The following is a 14,369-nucleotide window of genomic DNA, read 5'->3' on the forward strand; positions in this document are numbered from 1 at the left end:
CACACTCTCTCCCCCTCACACTCTCCCCCCCCTCACACTCTCTCTCCCCCTCACACTCTCTCTCTCCCCCTCACACTCTCTCTCTCCCCCTCACACTCTCTCTCTCCCCCTCACACTCTCTCTCTCTCTCCCACTCACACTCTCTCTCTCTCTCCCCTCACACTCTCTCTCTCTCCCACTCACACTCTCTCTCTCTCTCCCACTCACACTCTCTCTCTCTCTCTCCCACTCACACTCTCTCTCTCTCTCTCTCTCCCACTCACACTCTCTCTCTCTCTCTCCCACTCACACTCTCTCTCTCTCTCTCCCACTCACACTCTCTCTCTCTCTCTCCCACTCACACTCTCTCTCTCTCTCCCACTCACACTCTCTCTCTCTCTCTCCCACTCACACTCTCTCTCTCTCTCTCCCACTCACACTCTCTCTCTCTCTCTCCCACTCACACTCTCTCTCTCTCTCTCCCACTCACACTCTCTCTCTCTCTCTCTCCCACTCACTCTCTCTCTCTCTCTCTCTCTCCCACTCTCACTCTCTCTCTCTCTCTCTCTCTCCTCTCTCCCCCTCACACTCTCTCTCTCTCTCTCTCCGCCTCACACTCCTCTCTCTCTCTCTCCCCCTCACACTCTCTCTCTCTCTCTCCCCCTCACACTCTCTCTCTCTCTCTCTCCCCCTCACACTCTCTCTCTCCCCCTCACACTCTCTCTCTTTCCCCCTCACACTCTCTCTCTCTCTCCCCCTCACACTCTCTCTCTCTCTCTCTCCCCCTCACACTCTCTCCCTCCCGCTCGCTCTCTCTCTCTCTCTCTCTCCCTCCCGCTCGCTCTCTCTCTCTCTCCCTCCCGCTCGCTCTCTCTCTCTCCCTCCCGCTCGCTCTCTCTCTCCCTCCCGCTCGCTCTCTCTCTCTCTCTCTTCTCTCTCTCTCCCTCCCGCTCGCTCTCTCTCTCTCTCTCTCTCTCTCTCTCTCCCTCCCGCTCGCTCTCTCTCTCTCTCACTCTCTCCCTCCCGCTCTCTCTCACTCTCTCCCTCCCGCTCTCTCTCACTCTCTCCCTCCCGCTCTCTCTCACTCTCTCCCTCCCGCTCTCTCTCACTCTCTCCCTCCCGCTCTCTCTCACTCTCTCCCTCCCGCTCTCACTCTCTCTTCCCTCCCGCTCACTCTCTCCCTCCCGCTCTCTCTCTCTCTCCCTTTCCCCCTCCAGCTCTCTCTACCTCCTGGTCTCTCGCTCTCTCTCCCTCCCTCTGTCTCTCCCTCCCGCTCTCTCTCCCTCCCTCTGTCTCTCCCTCCCGCTCTCTCTCTCTCTCCCTCCCGCTCTCTCTCTCTCTCTCCCTCCCGCTCTCTCTCTCTCCCCTCCCTCCCTCCCGCTCGCTCTCTCTCTCTCTCTCTCTCTCCCTCCCGCTCGCTCTCTCTCTCTCTCTCTCTCTCCCTCCCGCTCGCTCTCTCTCTCCCTCCCACTCGCTCTCTCTCTCTCCCTCCCGCTCGCTCTCTCTCTCTCTCTCCCTCCCGCTCGCTCTCTCTCTCTCTCTCTCTCTCCCTCCCGCTCGCTCTCTCTCTCTCTCCCTCCCGCTCGCTCTCTCTCTCTCTCTCTCCCTCCCGCTCGCTCTCTCTCTCTCTCTTCCTCCCGCTCGCTCTCTCTCTCTTCCTCCCGCTCGCTCTCTCTCTCTTCCTCCCGCTCGCTCTCTCTCTCTCTCTCTCCCTCCCGCTCGCTCTCTCTCTCTCTCTCCCTCCCGCTCGCTCTCTCTCTCTCTCTCCCTCCCGCTCGCTCTCTCTCTCTCTTCCTCCCGCTCGCTCTCTCTCTCTCTTCCTCCCGCTCGCACTCTCTCTCCCCCTCACACTCTCTCTCCCCCTCACACTCTCTCTCCCCCTCACACTCTCTCTCCCCCTCACACTCTCTCTCCCCTCACACTCTCTCTCCCCCTCACACTCTCTCTCCCCCTCACACTCTCTCTCCCCCTCACACTCTCTCTCCCCCTCACACTCTCTCTCTCTCCCCCCTCACACTCTCTCTCTCTCTCTCTCCCCCTCACACTCTCTCTCTCTCTCCCACTCACACTCTCTCTCTCTCTCCCACTCACACTCTCTCTCTCTCTCCCACTCACACTCTCTCTCTCTCTCTCCCACTCACACTCTCTCTCTCTCTCTCTCCCACTCACACTCTCTCTCTCTCTCTCCCACTCACACTCTCTCTCTCTCTCTCCCACTCACACTCTCTCTCTCTCTCTCCCACTCACACTCTCTCTCTCTCCCACTCACACTCTCTCTCTCTCTCTCCCACTCTCACTCTCTCTCTCTCTCCCCCTCACACTCTCTCTCTCTCTCCCCTCACACTCTCTCTCTCTCCCCCTCACACTCTCTCTCTCTCTCTCCCCCTCACACTCTCTCTCTCTCTCTCCCCCTCACACTCTCTCTCTCTCTCTCCCCCTCACACTCTCTCTCTCTCTCTCTCCCCCTCACACTCTCTCTCTCTCTCTCCCCCTCACACTCTCTCTCTCTCTCTCTCCCCCACACTCTCTCTCTCCCTCCCGCTCTCTCTCTCTCTCTCTCCCTCCCGCTCGCTCTCTCTCTCTCTCTCTCTCTCTCCCTCCCGCTCGCTCTCTCTCTCTCTCCCTCCCGCTCGCTCTCTCTCTCTCTCCCTCCCGCTCGCTCTCTCTCTCCCTCCCGCTCGCTCTCTCTCTCTCTCTCCCTCCCGCTCGCTCTCTCTCTCTCTCTCTCCCTCCCGCTCGCTCTCTCTCTCTCTCTCTCTCTCTCCCTCCCGCTCGCTCTCTCTCTCTCTCTCTCCCTCCCGCTCGCTCTCTCTCTCTCTCTCTCTCCCTCCCGCTCGCTCTCTCTCTCTCTCTCTCTCTTCCTCCCGCTCGCTCTCTCTCTCTTCCTCCCGCTCGCTCTCTCTCTCTTCCTCCCGCTCGCTCTCTCTCTCTTCCTCCCGCTCGCTCTCTCTCTCTTCCTCCCGCTCGCTCTCTCTCCCTCCCTCCCGCTCGCTCTCTCTCCCTCCCTCCCGCTCGCTCTCTCTCTCTCCCTCCCTCCCGCTCGCTCTCTCTCTCTCTCTCTCTCTCTCTCCCCCTCCCGCTCGCTCTCTCTCTCTCTCTCTCTCCCTCCCGCTCGCTCTCTCTCTCTCTCTCTCTTCCTCCCGCTCGCTCTCTCTCTCTTCCTCCCGCTCGCTCTCTCTCTCTTCCTCCCGCTCGCTCTCTCTCTCTTCCTCCCGCTCGCTCTCTCTCTCTTCCTCCCGCTCGCTCTCTCTCTCTTCCTCCCGCTCGCTCTCTCTCTCTTCCTCCCGCTCGCTCTCTCTCTCTTCCTCCCGCTCGCTCTCTCTCTCTCCCTCCCGCTCGCTCTCTCTCTCTCCCTCCCTCCCGCTCGCTCTCTCTCTCTCTCTCCCTCCCTCCCGCTCGCTCTCTCTCTCTCTCCCTCCCTCCCGCTCGCTCTCTCTCTCTCTCTCTCCCTCCCGCTCGCTCTCTCTCTCTCCCTCCCTCCCTCCCTCCCGCTCGCTCTCTCTCTCTCTCTCTCTCTCTCTCCCTCCCGCTCGCTCTCTCTCTCTCTCTCTCCCCCTCCCGCTCGCTCTCTCTCTCCCTCCCGCTCGCTCTCTCTCTCTCCCTCCCGCTCGCTCTCTCTCTCCTCCCTCCCTCCCGCTCGCTCTCTCTCTCTCTCTCCCTCCCACTCGCTCTCTCTCTCTCTCCCTCCCGCTCGCTCTCTCTCTCCCTCCACTCGCTCTCTCTCTCCCTCCCACTCGCTCTCTCTCTCTCTCTCTCTCCCTCCCGCTCGCTCTCTCTCTCTCTCTCTCTCTCCCTCCCGCTCGCTCTCTCTCTCTCTCCCTCCCGCTCGCTCTCTCTCTCTCTTCCTCCCGCTCGCTCTCTCTCTCTCTTCCTCCCGCTCGCTCTCTCTCTCTCTTCCTCTCGCTCGCTCTCTCTCTCCCCCTCACACTCTCTCTCCCCCTCACACTCTCTCTCTCTCCCCCCTCACACTCTCTCTCTCTCTCTCCCCCCCTCACACTCTCTCTCTCTCCCACTCACACTCTCTCTCTCTCCCACCAACTCTCTCTCTCTCTCCCACTCACACTCTCTCTCTCTCTCCACTCACACCTCTCTCTCTCTCTCGAGAAACCCCTCACACTCTCTCTCTCTCTCTCCCCCTCACACTCTCTCTCTCTCTCTCTCCCCCTCACACTCTCTCTCTCTCTCTCTCCTCCCCCTCACACTCTCCTCTCTCTCTCCTCCCCCCTCACACTCTCTCTCTCTCTCTCCCCCTCACACTCTCTCTCTCTCTCCCCCTCACACTCTCTCTCTCTCTCCCCCTCACACTCTCTCTCTCTCCCCCTCACACTCTCTCTCTCTCTCCCCTCACACTCTCTCTCTCTCTCTCCCCTCACACTCTCTCTCTCTCTCCCCCTCACACTCTCTCTCTCTCTCCCCCTCACACTCTCTCTCTCTCTCCCCCCTCACACTCTCTCTCTCTCTCTCCCCCTCACACTCTCTCTCCCCCTCACACTCTCTCCCCCTCACACTCTCTCTCTCTCTCCCCCTCACACTCTCTCTCTCTCTCCCCCTCACACTCTCTCTCTCTCTCTCCCCCTCACACACTCTCTCTCTCTCTCCCCCTCACACTCTCTCTCTCTCTCCCCCTCACACTCTCTCTCTCTCCCTCTCTCTCTCTCTCCCCCTCACACTCTCTCTCTCTCTCTCTCTCTCCCCCTCACACACTCTCTCTCTCTCTCTCTCCCCTCACACTCTCTCTCTCTCTCTCTCTCTCCCCCTCACACTCTCTCTCTCTCTCTCTCTCCCCCTCACACACACTCTCTCTCTCTCTCTCCCCCTCACACTCTCTCTCTCTCTCCCCCTCACACTCTCTCTCTCTCTCCCCCTCACACTCTCTCTCTCTCTCTCTCCCCCTCACACTCTCTCTCTCTCTCTCCCCCTCACACTCTCTCTCTCTCTCTCCCCCTCACACTCTCTCTCTCTCCCCCTCACACTCTCTCTCTCTCCCCCTCACACTCTCTCTCTCTCCCCCTCACACTCTCTCTCTCTCCCCCTCACACTCTCTCTCTCTCCCCCTCACACTCTCTCTCTCTCTCCCCCTCACACTCTCTCTCTCTCCCCCTCACACTCACTCTCTCTCTCCCCTCACACTCTCTCTCTCTCTCCCCCTCACACTCTCTCTCTCTCTCCCCCTCACACTCTCTCTCTCTCTCCCCCTCACACTCTCTCTCTCTCTCCCCCTCACACTCTCTCTCTCTCTCCCCCTCACACTCTCTCTCTCTCTCCCCACTCACACTCTCTCTCTCTCTCCCCCTCACACTCTCTCTCTCTCTCTCCCCCTCACACTCTCTCTCTCTCTCCCCCTCACACTCTCTCTCTCTCTCTCCCCCTCACACTCTCTCTCTCTCTCTCCCCCTCACACTCTCTCTCTCTCCCCCTCACACTCTCTCTCTCTCCCCCTCACACTCTCTCTCTCTCCCCTCACACTCTCTCTCTCTCCCCCTCACACTCTCTCTCTCTCCCCCTCACACTCTCTCTCTCTCTCCCCTCACACTCTCTCTCTCTCCCCCTCACACTCTCTCTCTCTCCCCCTCACACTCTCTCTCTCTCCCCCTCACACTCTCTCTCTCTCCCCCTCACACTCTCTCTCTCCCCCTCACACACTCTCTCTCCCCCTCACACACTCTCTCTCCCCCTCACACACTCTCTCTCCCCCTCACACACTCTCTCTCTCCCCCTCACACACTCTCTCTCCCCCTCACACACTCTCTCTCCCCCTCACACTCTCTCTCTCTCCCCCTCACACTCTCTCTCTCTCTCCCCCTCACACTCTCTCTCTCTCCCCCTCACACACTCTCTCTCTCCCCCTCACACACTCCCTCTCTCCCCCTCTCGCACTCTCTCTCTCTCCCCCTCACACACTCTCTCTCTCTCCCCCTCACACTCTCTCTCTCTCCCCCTCACACTCTCTCTCTCTCTCCCCCTCACACTCTCTCTCTCCCCCTCACACACTCTCTCTCTCCCCCTCACACACTCTCTCTCTCCCCCTCACACACTCTCTCTCTCTCCCCCTCACACACTCTCTCTCTCTCTCCCCCTCACACACTCTCTCTCTCTCCCCCTCACACTCTCTCCACCTCACACTCTTTCTCTCTATTCCTCTCTAGTCACATCTCCCCAATGTTTCTCTCACTGAGACAATCTGCAGCAAACGCGGGAGAGGCGCGGTCTCTGATTGGCGGAGCAGCTCCTTGCAGGAACCCGGGGCACGGGGCGCGGGGGAGGGGGGGTCTGTGAAAGGGAGACGTGGCGGTGATTTGTGTGAATTGGGAGTTGAACCCCGGCTCTTTGCGGAGCCTGTGCCGGGTTTGAAGCAGGTTCCTGGTGTTGGAGGCAGTGTGTGTGTGGTCACCTCACTGACCTGCTCCCGCTGCTGCCAGTCCCATTCCCGGTACAGGATCATTTGTGTAAATTGAATAGACTCCCAGCGGATTTCCCCTTTGGAATAGATTTCATCCCCTTTCCCTGAGGGATGTTGCTTCTCTGACATAAGCGCTCTCTCCACGGATCATCCTCGTTCCAGATGTGCCTCTCTCTCTGATAGTTTCCCTCTCTCTCTCTCTGACAAAGCTCCCTCCTGTCAAACAGTTTCCATTTCACCCCTTCCCTTCTCTCTGCCCATTGCTTCCACTCACTTTCTCAGTGTAAGAGATGTTCTCTCTCACACACAATGTTCCTGTTGCCAGGTGCCCCCTGTCTCCCTCTCTCTCTGATAAACATTTTCTCCCGTCTTTCTCATTCCCCCCCCCCCCCACCAACACGTGACAGATGTTTCCTCTGACAGTTGTCCTACCGGGGATAGATGGTCCCTGTCCCTCTCTGCCAGATGTTGTCCCGCTTTACCTGGGCTGGGCTTGACTGCCAGTAGGTTGCAAAGATCCGAGCCGGTGGATAGTCGGAGTTGCTCAGTTGTTTAACGAGTTCCAGCCCGATCCCCCTGTTCGCCCCGGTGATGAGAACTGTCTTCGCCTTCAGCTCTGTCATGAGCAGCCTGGGCCAGGTGGCGACAGCGCCTCTAAACCCGCTTCAACTCAGACAGCGACCACTGCAACCCTCAGCTTCACTCACACCGCATCTTCCCCTGGTCCCGGCCGTTCACAGCGCGAGCACCACGCGCCCCTCCCAGCGCCCCGCCCCTCCCAGCACCACGCCCCTCCCAGCACCCAGCACCCCGCCCCCCCAGCACCACGCCCCTCCCAGCGCCCCGCCCCTCCCAGCACCACGCGCCCCTCCCAGCACCACGCGCCCCTCCCAGCACCACGCCCCTCCCAGCACCCAGCACCCCGCCCCACCCAGCACCCCGCCCCTCCCAGCACCACGCCCCTCCCAGCACCCAGCACCCCGCCCCCCCAGCACCACGCGCCCCTCCCAGCACCACGCCCCTCCCAGCACCCCGCCCCCCCAGCACCACGCCCCACCCAGCACCCCGCCCCACCCAGCACCACGCCCCTCCGAGCACCGCCCCTCCCAGCACCCCGCCCCACCCAGCACCACACCTTCCCAGCCCGCCCAGCTCTCTGATACTTTTTTTTTGGTGCATTTTATTAAGCTACAAAAGCCCAGAGAAAGTAGAGATTGAATCAGTGAAGTATAAGTGAGAGGATGTGGTTATCACACCAGACAGTGGCCAGACCTACACTGTGTGCCGTTCTGACCACCGACACACGAGGAACATTTAACTACCATTAATATAAGCTAAATTGAATCAGTTCTGATGAAAAGTCAACGACCTGAAAGGTTAACTCTGTTTCTCGCTCCACAGATGCTGTCAGACCTGCTGGGTGTTTCTGTTTTTGTTCAAAAGGGAATGGTGATGAGGCAAGAAAAGAAACAAAACTGAAACAAGTACCTGGTGCCCTCCAGCAACGGCAAAACACGAGGCCGCCTTCCACACAAACTACAAAGACCAAGACAGTGGGCAGAATCGTCCCAGATTTGCACTAAGTGTGGTAGTGGGAGTGTGGCACCGACCGTGATGGCGGCTTTTCACACCGTATCGTTCCAAACCCACCGCATTATTTATGCATTCCCAGGAAACACGCTGTTTCCATGGCGGGTGGGCTCTCATTCACCCACCACGCCATCGCCTCACCGCTTCATCACAACAGGCGCCATATTTAAAGTGCAGCCGTGAGCACACATCCAGTGCTTCCAGCCCACAACTACTGCAGGGAAAATGTCCATGAAAGGCAAAAAGACTGCAGCCCCCAGGTTTAATGAGAGTTAGCGTCATTGGAATGCCATTTGGAATGCTGTGGAAGCCACCGTGATGTCCTCTACCCCCACTCTGACAACAGGACAGGCAGCGGCATCACCAATCCAGCATGGGAGGTGGTGACAGCAGGGGGTCAGTACGAATGCCCTGCAAAAGAGGCCAGCCACCCAGTGCTACTACAAGATGAATGGTCTCATCCTTTCTGCCAGGGTAACTCACTCTTCTCATCACTCCCAACTCACACACTCACAAACCCATCACACATCCACACGGATCTCACACCTCAGAAGACAACACCCTAATTCTCCCACACACCCTCACATCTCCATCAGGCTCATATCCTCTGGAGCTCACATCCTCATTCCTGTCCATGTCTCCGCTCACCACATAAACATTCCATGCAGTGCCATGTGTCCTGCTCACACTCTCTCCAACTTCCCATGCAAGAGAGGCTGGCTGACATCAGCAGGGAGAGATCCCAGTCTGTGGGTGAGTGGTCCACATTCGGCCCCTATTGAGGAGCGTGCCATCGTGCTGACTGGTGAGGACGTGGAACGTGTCTGCGGCGACGGTGAGGTTGGCGGTAAACACCCATCTGAGGATCCTGCACCACATCAACCCTCCCTCAACACAACTGTGAGTGCTCTCTCTTCTGCTTTTGGCTCTGCTGCCATGCACTAATGATCTCTACTTTGGTTCACAGGGAGCTCTGCCAAGCGACCAACACCCTCAGCCAGCCAGTCCCTCAGCTCCATCCACGTCCTCATCTGCAACCAAGAGGACACCTCCTCCTTTGAAGAGCTGGAAATAGGCAGCCTGGAAGACCCATCACAGCGCTTACCCACACCCTCCACCAGCACAGAGACACACACCTCGCTGGGACCTAGATCCAGAGCAGGCTCAGGTTCACAATTTGGTGGACACCATACGGACGCATGTCCACAGCAGGAGGCAGGTTCATGCGAGCTCACCAGCACTCAGAGGACAGCTGGGGAGGAGGCATCTGTGAGGTCCGAGTCAGACGATGAACCTCTCGATTTTGCCTTCCAACTCATTCTGGAGAGTCAGCAGAAGGAGGGGGAGCATCTCGCAGAGCTGTTGTAAGCCCTCAGCAGAGAGGCATGCGAATCGAAGGAGTGCGTCCGCCTGCTCTCTGATGAAGTAATGCCCGCATATATGTGCATAGAGGTTTCCATGGGGAGGATGGCGGACACAATGGAGACGCTGGTCCAGCAGAATGCAGAGATATGTGCAGACCTGCACTCCATTGTGGTAACCATAGGTGAGCTCTTGCATTGGCAACGTGGGAGGGAAATGGGACACCTCGATGTCCCTCCAGGTGTTCTTTCCCCTCAACGAGTCAGGCTGGGGCCCTCAAGCAACCGAGGAGAGGAGAAGCAACACTGGACACCCCTGAGTCATCCACTGAGGAATCTCAGAGGCTGTCCTTTCCCTCTGAGCCTTCTTTGCCTGTAACCCCCTCAACCTTATCCTCTGTCACCGCAGAGGGAGCAGCCGGCCCAATAGTGATTATGAAGGGAAAAGTTTGTGTGTGGCAGGGTCTTTCGGAGCCTTGAGCAAGCACTCTCCCACACACATGGATGCTTCATGTTTCACACTCATCTCAATGTCCTGAACATTTTCAATGCTGCCTGCTGGGGTTCACTTTCAGTTGTCCATCTGAGCTGACCTGCATCCCTGCCCACCCAACGATCACATCCCCATGCAGCACCTGATCTCGCCCACCATGACTCTCGCTTCACTTTCGATTTGGACAGCATGGTCTAGATTCACTTTTTTGTCAGCTCCCCCATAATTTCCCCCTCCCCTAGTCAACCATTTCTTTTCCCCCATCACAATTGACCCCACCCCCTCCCCCCTCCAGCATCATCTTCCACCTCCCCTCCATTACCTTTCTTTCCGAAAATCCTAACCCCATCCACATTCATCTCCCTGACCTCTTCCTCCCCACTCCCAGGGTCCGTGACTGCCTCTGGGTCCCACCAACCATCCTCATTATCCCTTCTATTGTTACTGTCGAACCCTCACCCTCCCACCCTACTGCATCACTCTGCCCTCGGTCATTCTCACCCTTCCTCCATACCACACCCACTCTCAGTTTGCTCCCCACGAGGGACACATGGACCTATTCGAACCCTCCCATGCACGTTCACCTGCACATCCTCCCCTCCGCATCTCTCCCCCCTCTCGCACCCCTTCCCTCCTTTGCACCTTTTGCACATCGGGAGCACCCCCCCCCACCCCCCACCCCTCCCCGCCTCCCGGGACCCATTTGCCCCCGGGACCCCATCCCCCGCTCCACCCCACCAGAACCCCTCCCCCCACTCGCACCCGTTCCGTCCCCTGGAACCCCTCCCCACCCCACCCCCAGTCCTCCCACCCCCCTAGACTCCTCCCCAGCTTACCCCCTCCGCCTTCCAGACTCCTTCTTCCAGCTTTACCTCTTCCTGCAGCCTCACTTCTTCCTCCACCCTTACTCCCTCCCTTCTCTGCAAACACCCTCCGCACTCCTTCCCTTACACCTTCCACCTCTGTTATACCTACCTCCCTAGTTGCCGTCTTCTCCCCCGTTATCCCCTTCTCCCCCCATTCTCCTTCCCCCCCAACCGCTCATCCCGACATCTTCATTCCCTCCTCCAAACCCCAATACCTTCATTTCCCCCTCCCAACCTCACGCCCCAATACGTTCATTCCGCTCCCCCCCGCAACCTCACCCCTCGAAACCTTCATTCCTCTCTTCCCAATTTCACCCCCCTCGAAACCTTCATTCCCCCCCTCCCAACCTCACTCCCCTGACACCTTCATCCCCCCATCTCCCAACCTCACCCCCCCAACACCTCTTCTTCTCCCAGCCGATCCTAGGCCTTCCTCTCTCAACCCCTCCGCCATCATCCATTGTTGGCATCAACGGTGACTTTCCAACTTCTGTGCACTGCTTCGCAGCAGAGCCATGTCCATGAGAATCCACCCAGCATGCCATTCACGTTCTTCCAGTGTGTCATTGCTGTCAGGCTCCAGCATCCTCTGCTCCTCAGACGTCCGTGATGTGAGCAAGGTAAGTCCTGACTTCTGCATGCCACACTTGTCAAGACGTGTTCTACTCCGGCGTGTTTTCCCACCGACATGGGCGGACGATTCAGTGGGGGGCGGGGGAGGGGGTGATTCTGGCGGGCAGGCCTAATAATGATATGCAGATGTATTACAATGTGGTTCCTGACATCTGATGGCGGGAAATGCGGCCCGCCATCGACAGACTGAGCGGGCGATCGTAAACTGATTTCACGCCGTCGTGAAACCGATTGCACTATATTGCCCATTCATGCCACTGAACATATCCGGCGCAGGTGGACATGGAAAATCCCAGCCAATGTATCAACAATCTTTTTTCCCCAAGGCCAATCCCACAATGGAGCAAGCTGCCAAAGGAAATAGTCGCAGCCCCATCACTTGAAATCTTCAAGACCCATCTTTAGATTATTTCCATTTAAAAGTTTTCATTACCAGGACTACCATTTCAGCAGGTCATGCCTGGTTTAACTAACGCTATCCATATAAACGTTGGTGGAATACGGATATTAGTCTGTGACACCGACACAACTGAAGCAGAAGCGGAAACAAAAAATGTGCCTGGAGCAGGTTTGCTTCTGTTTGAAAGCAAAAATAAGAGAAAAACCGAAGCATGCAAAGATAAGGAAACAAAATGGGGCAGAGATTACGGTCTGAAATTGTTGAACTCAGTGTTGAGCCCGAAAGGCTGTCAAGTGCCCAATCGAAAGATGACACTTCATTCCTCGAGCTTCACTGGAACACAGTAGGAGATCGAGGACAGTGATGTTAGAGTGAGAGCAAGGCGGAGAATTAAAGTGACAGGCCACCTTAAGTTCGGGATCATGCTTGCAGGCTGAACAGAGGTGTCCTACAAAGCAGACACCCAATTTGTTTTTGGTCTCCCCAAAGTAGAGGAGACCACATTGTTAGCAACGAATACAGTATATGGAATTGAAAGAAGTACACACCTGGAAGCACTGTTTGGGGCCTTGAACAGTGAGGAGAGAGGAGGTAAAACAGCAGGTATTACCTCACCTACACTTGCATGGAAAGATGCTGTGGGAAGGGACGGGGTGTTGGGCTGAGTGAGGAGTGGACCAGCATGTCATGAAGGCAACAGTCCCTCTGGAATATTGAAAGGGGAGAAAGGGGAAGGTGTATTTGTTGGTAACATCATGTTGGAGGTGGCAGAAATGACAGAAAATGAATCAGACTTGGTTGAGGGCACTTTGTCCTCACCTTCCACACACCAGCTTCCACATTCAATGGATCATTTTCCACATTTCCCACATTACAACAGTGACTGCACTTCAAAAGTTGGCTGTAACATGCTTTTAGACATCCGGTGGTTGTGAAAGGCACTATATAAATGCAGGTCTTTCTTTCTTTTCAGTCCAGGTGAAGGTGTCATCACCTCTTAGCCAGGATTCTAACAAGGCCATGATGTCAATCTAATTATTCACAATAAACTCGCGGATTGCGAAGCTTTGTTCACAACTGAATGGACATTTTGGAGAGGGATGCGAAGAAGAACAGTGATACCTGGACCACTTAGCAGAACACATAGGATCAGCACTGGAAAGGTTGAGCTAGACAGGGAGGAGATTGGCAGGATCAACCCCCAGTCAGTGTTCTGGGAAAGAGAGTGGGATGTGGCAGTCAAGGTTGCTGTTCATGAGGAGGCAGCAGCAAGTGCCTCAATGAGCCCTTGGGAGGATGCCAAGAGACGCACAAGAGAATCTGTAGGCTTATCTAAGAGGGAGTCGAGCTTGGGATGGTGGTAAGAACTAAGGAAGGTTGTGGTGTCCTGAAGGGTTAGGGTAGGAATTTGGGAAGGTAAAGTACCTGAGACGAGAGAAATGAAAGGAGGCATAAAGGCAGAAGAGAAGTGTCTAGGAGATGCAGAGACAAAAGAAGCAAAAGAGAGAAGAAAATAACAAAAGAGAAATGGAAGTGATGGACTTGAGTCTGGAGCAGCAGCCAAAATGCACACTCAAATGATCACGGGGAAAGCTTATGTTAAACAGGTCTGCTTATGTAGCAATAATAGGATGCAAATATCCTAGTAGTTAAAGGGGATTAAACAGGAGACAATAGCAGAGAGTCTAGAGTTAAAGTCATAAGTCTTGTAGTGGGTTAAAGTTGATGTAGATATAGGTGGAGTCAGCATGGAGCATCGATGAACTATTGTCCAAATTCAGAGATAGCTGTGGTAGGTGAGCAATGTCCAGAAGCTATTTGAACAGTAGAGTGTCAGAGGGTACGCTGACAGAGGAATTTCTTGTTGGAATTAAGGTGTGCAGAATCGGTTGCAGGGCAGAAAGATGACAGCAAAGTTAGAAGTTACCATACAATCACGAAGCGGTGAGGGATGTGCTTCAGTTCGGGACAGAGTAACTCTGGCCAGGAACCAGGCTGTAACTGGAGCTAAGAAACCAGATAAAGTAGTTCAATCTTTTGCTCTGCAGGGGGCTGAATCCCTCAGACTCTCCATCACAGCAGCATCAGGGAAAGAGTTGAAGTTGATCAAAATTACTTTAAAATGTGAGTAACAGAGCAGCAAATCAAGATACAACAGATCAGTGTTACAGTGTAATCCTGGATAGTCTACTGTAAAAGCATAGTTTTGTTGTCCAGATCTTCCAGGAATTAAAAGCTTAAATTTTGAGAAAAAAACCCGAGTTCACTGAGAAAAGCAGTGAACAGATTTAGTCGGGGATGTAAAGCGACAGCTAAGCTTAACAATTAAAATTACGGCTAAAGTGAACCTATTACGAGAGTGAGGGGAATTTATAACAGTGAAATCGGGGAGATTTGGCGAGAGAGGGTCAAGTATGGCAGCAGGCGGTCAAGAATGGAGTTGCTCAAGCAGGAGCTGCCTAGGGAGCTGAATGACATGTTTGAGGAAAATAAATCTATAAGATGCACTGCAACAACATGCCAAGGTTTATTTGATTGACGGCACCTTCCAAATCCATAAGCTCTACCATCTAGACAAACAAGAACAGCAGTAGATACATGGGAACACTCCAAACTGCTAGTCCCCCTTCAAGTCACACGTCCTTTG

Source organism: Cetorhinus maximus, chromosome 9 (genome assembly GCF_964194155.1).
Source record: "Cetorhinus maximus chromosome 9, sCetMax3.hap1.1, whole genome shotgun sequence".
Lineage (NCBI taxonomy): Eukaryota > Metazoa > Chordata > Chondrichthyes > Lamniformes > Cetorhinidae > Cetorhinus > Cetorhinus maximus.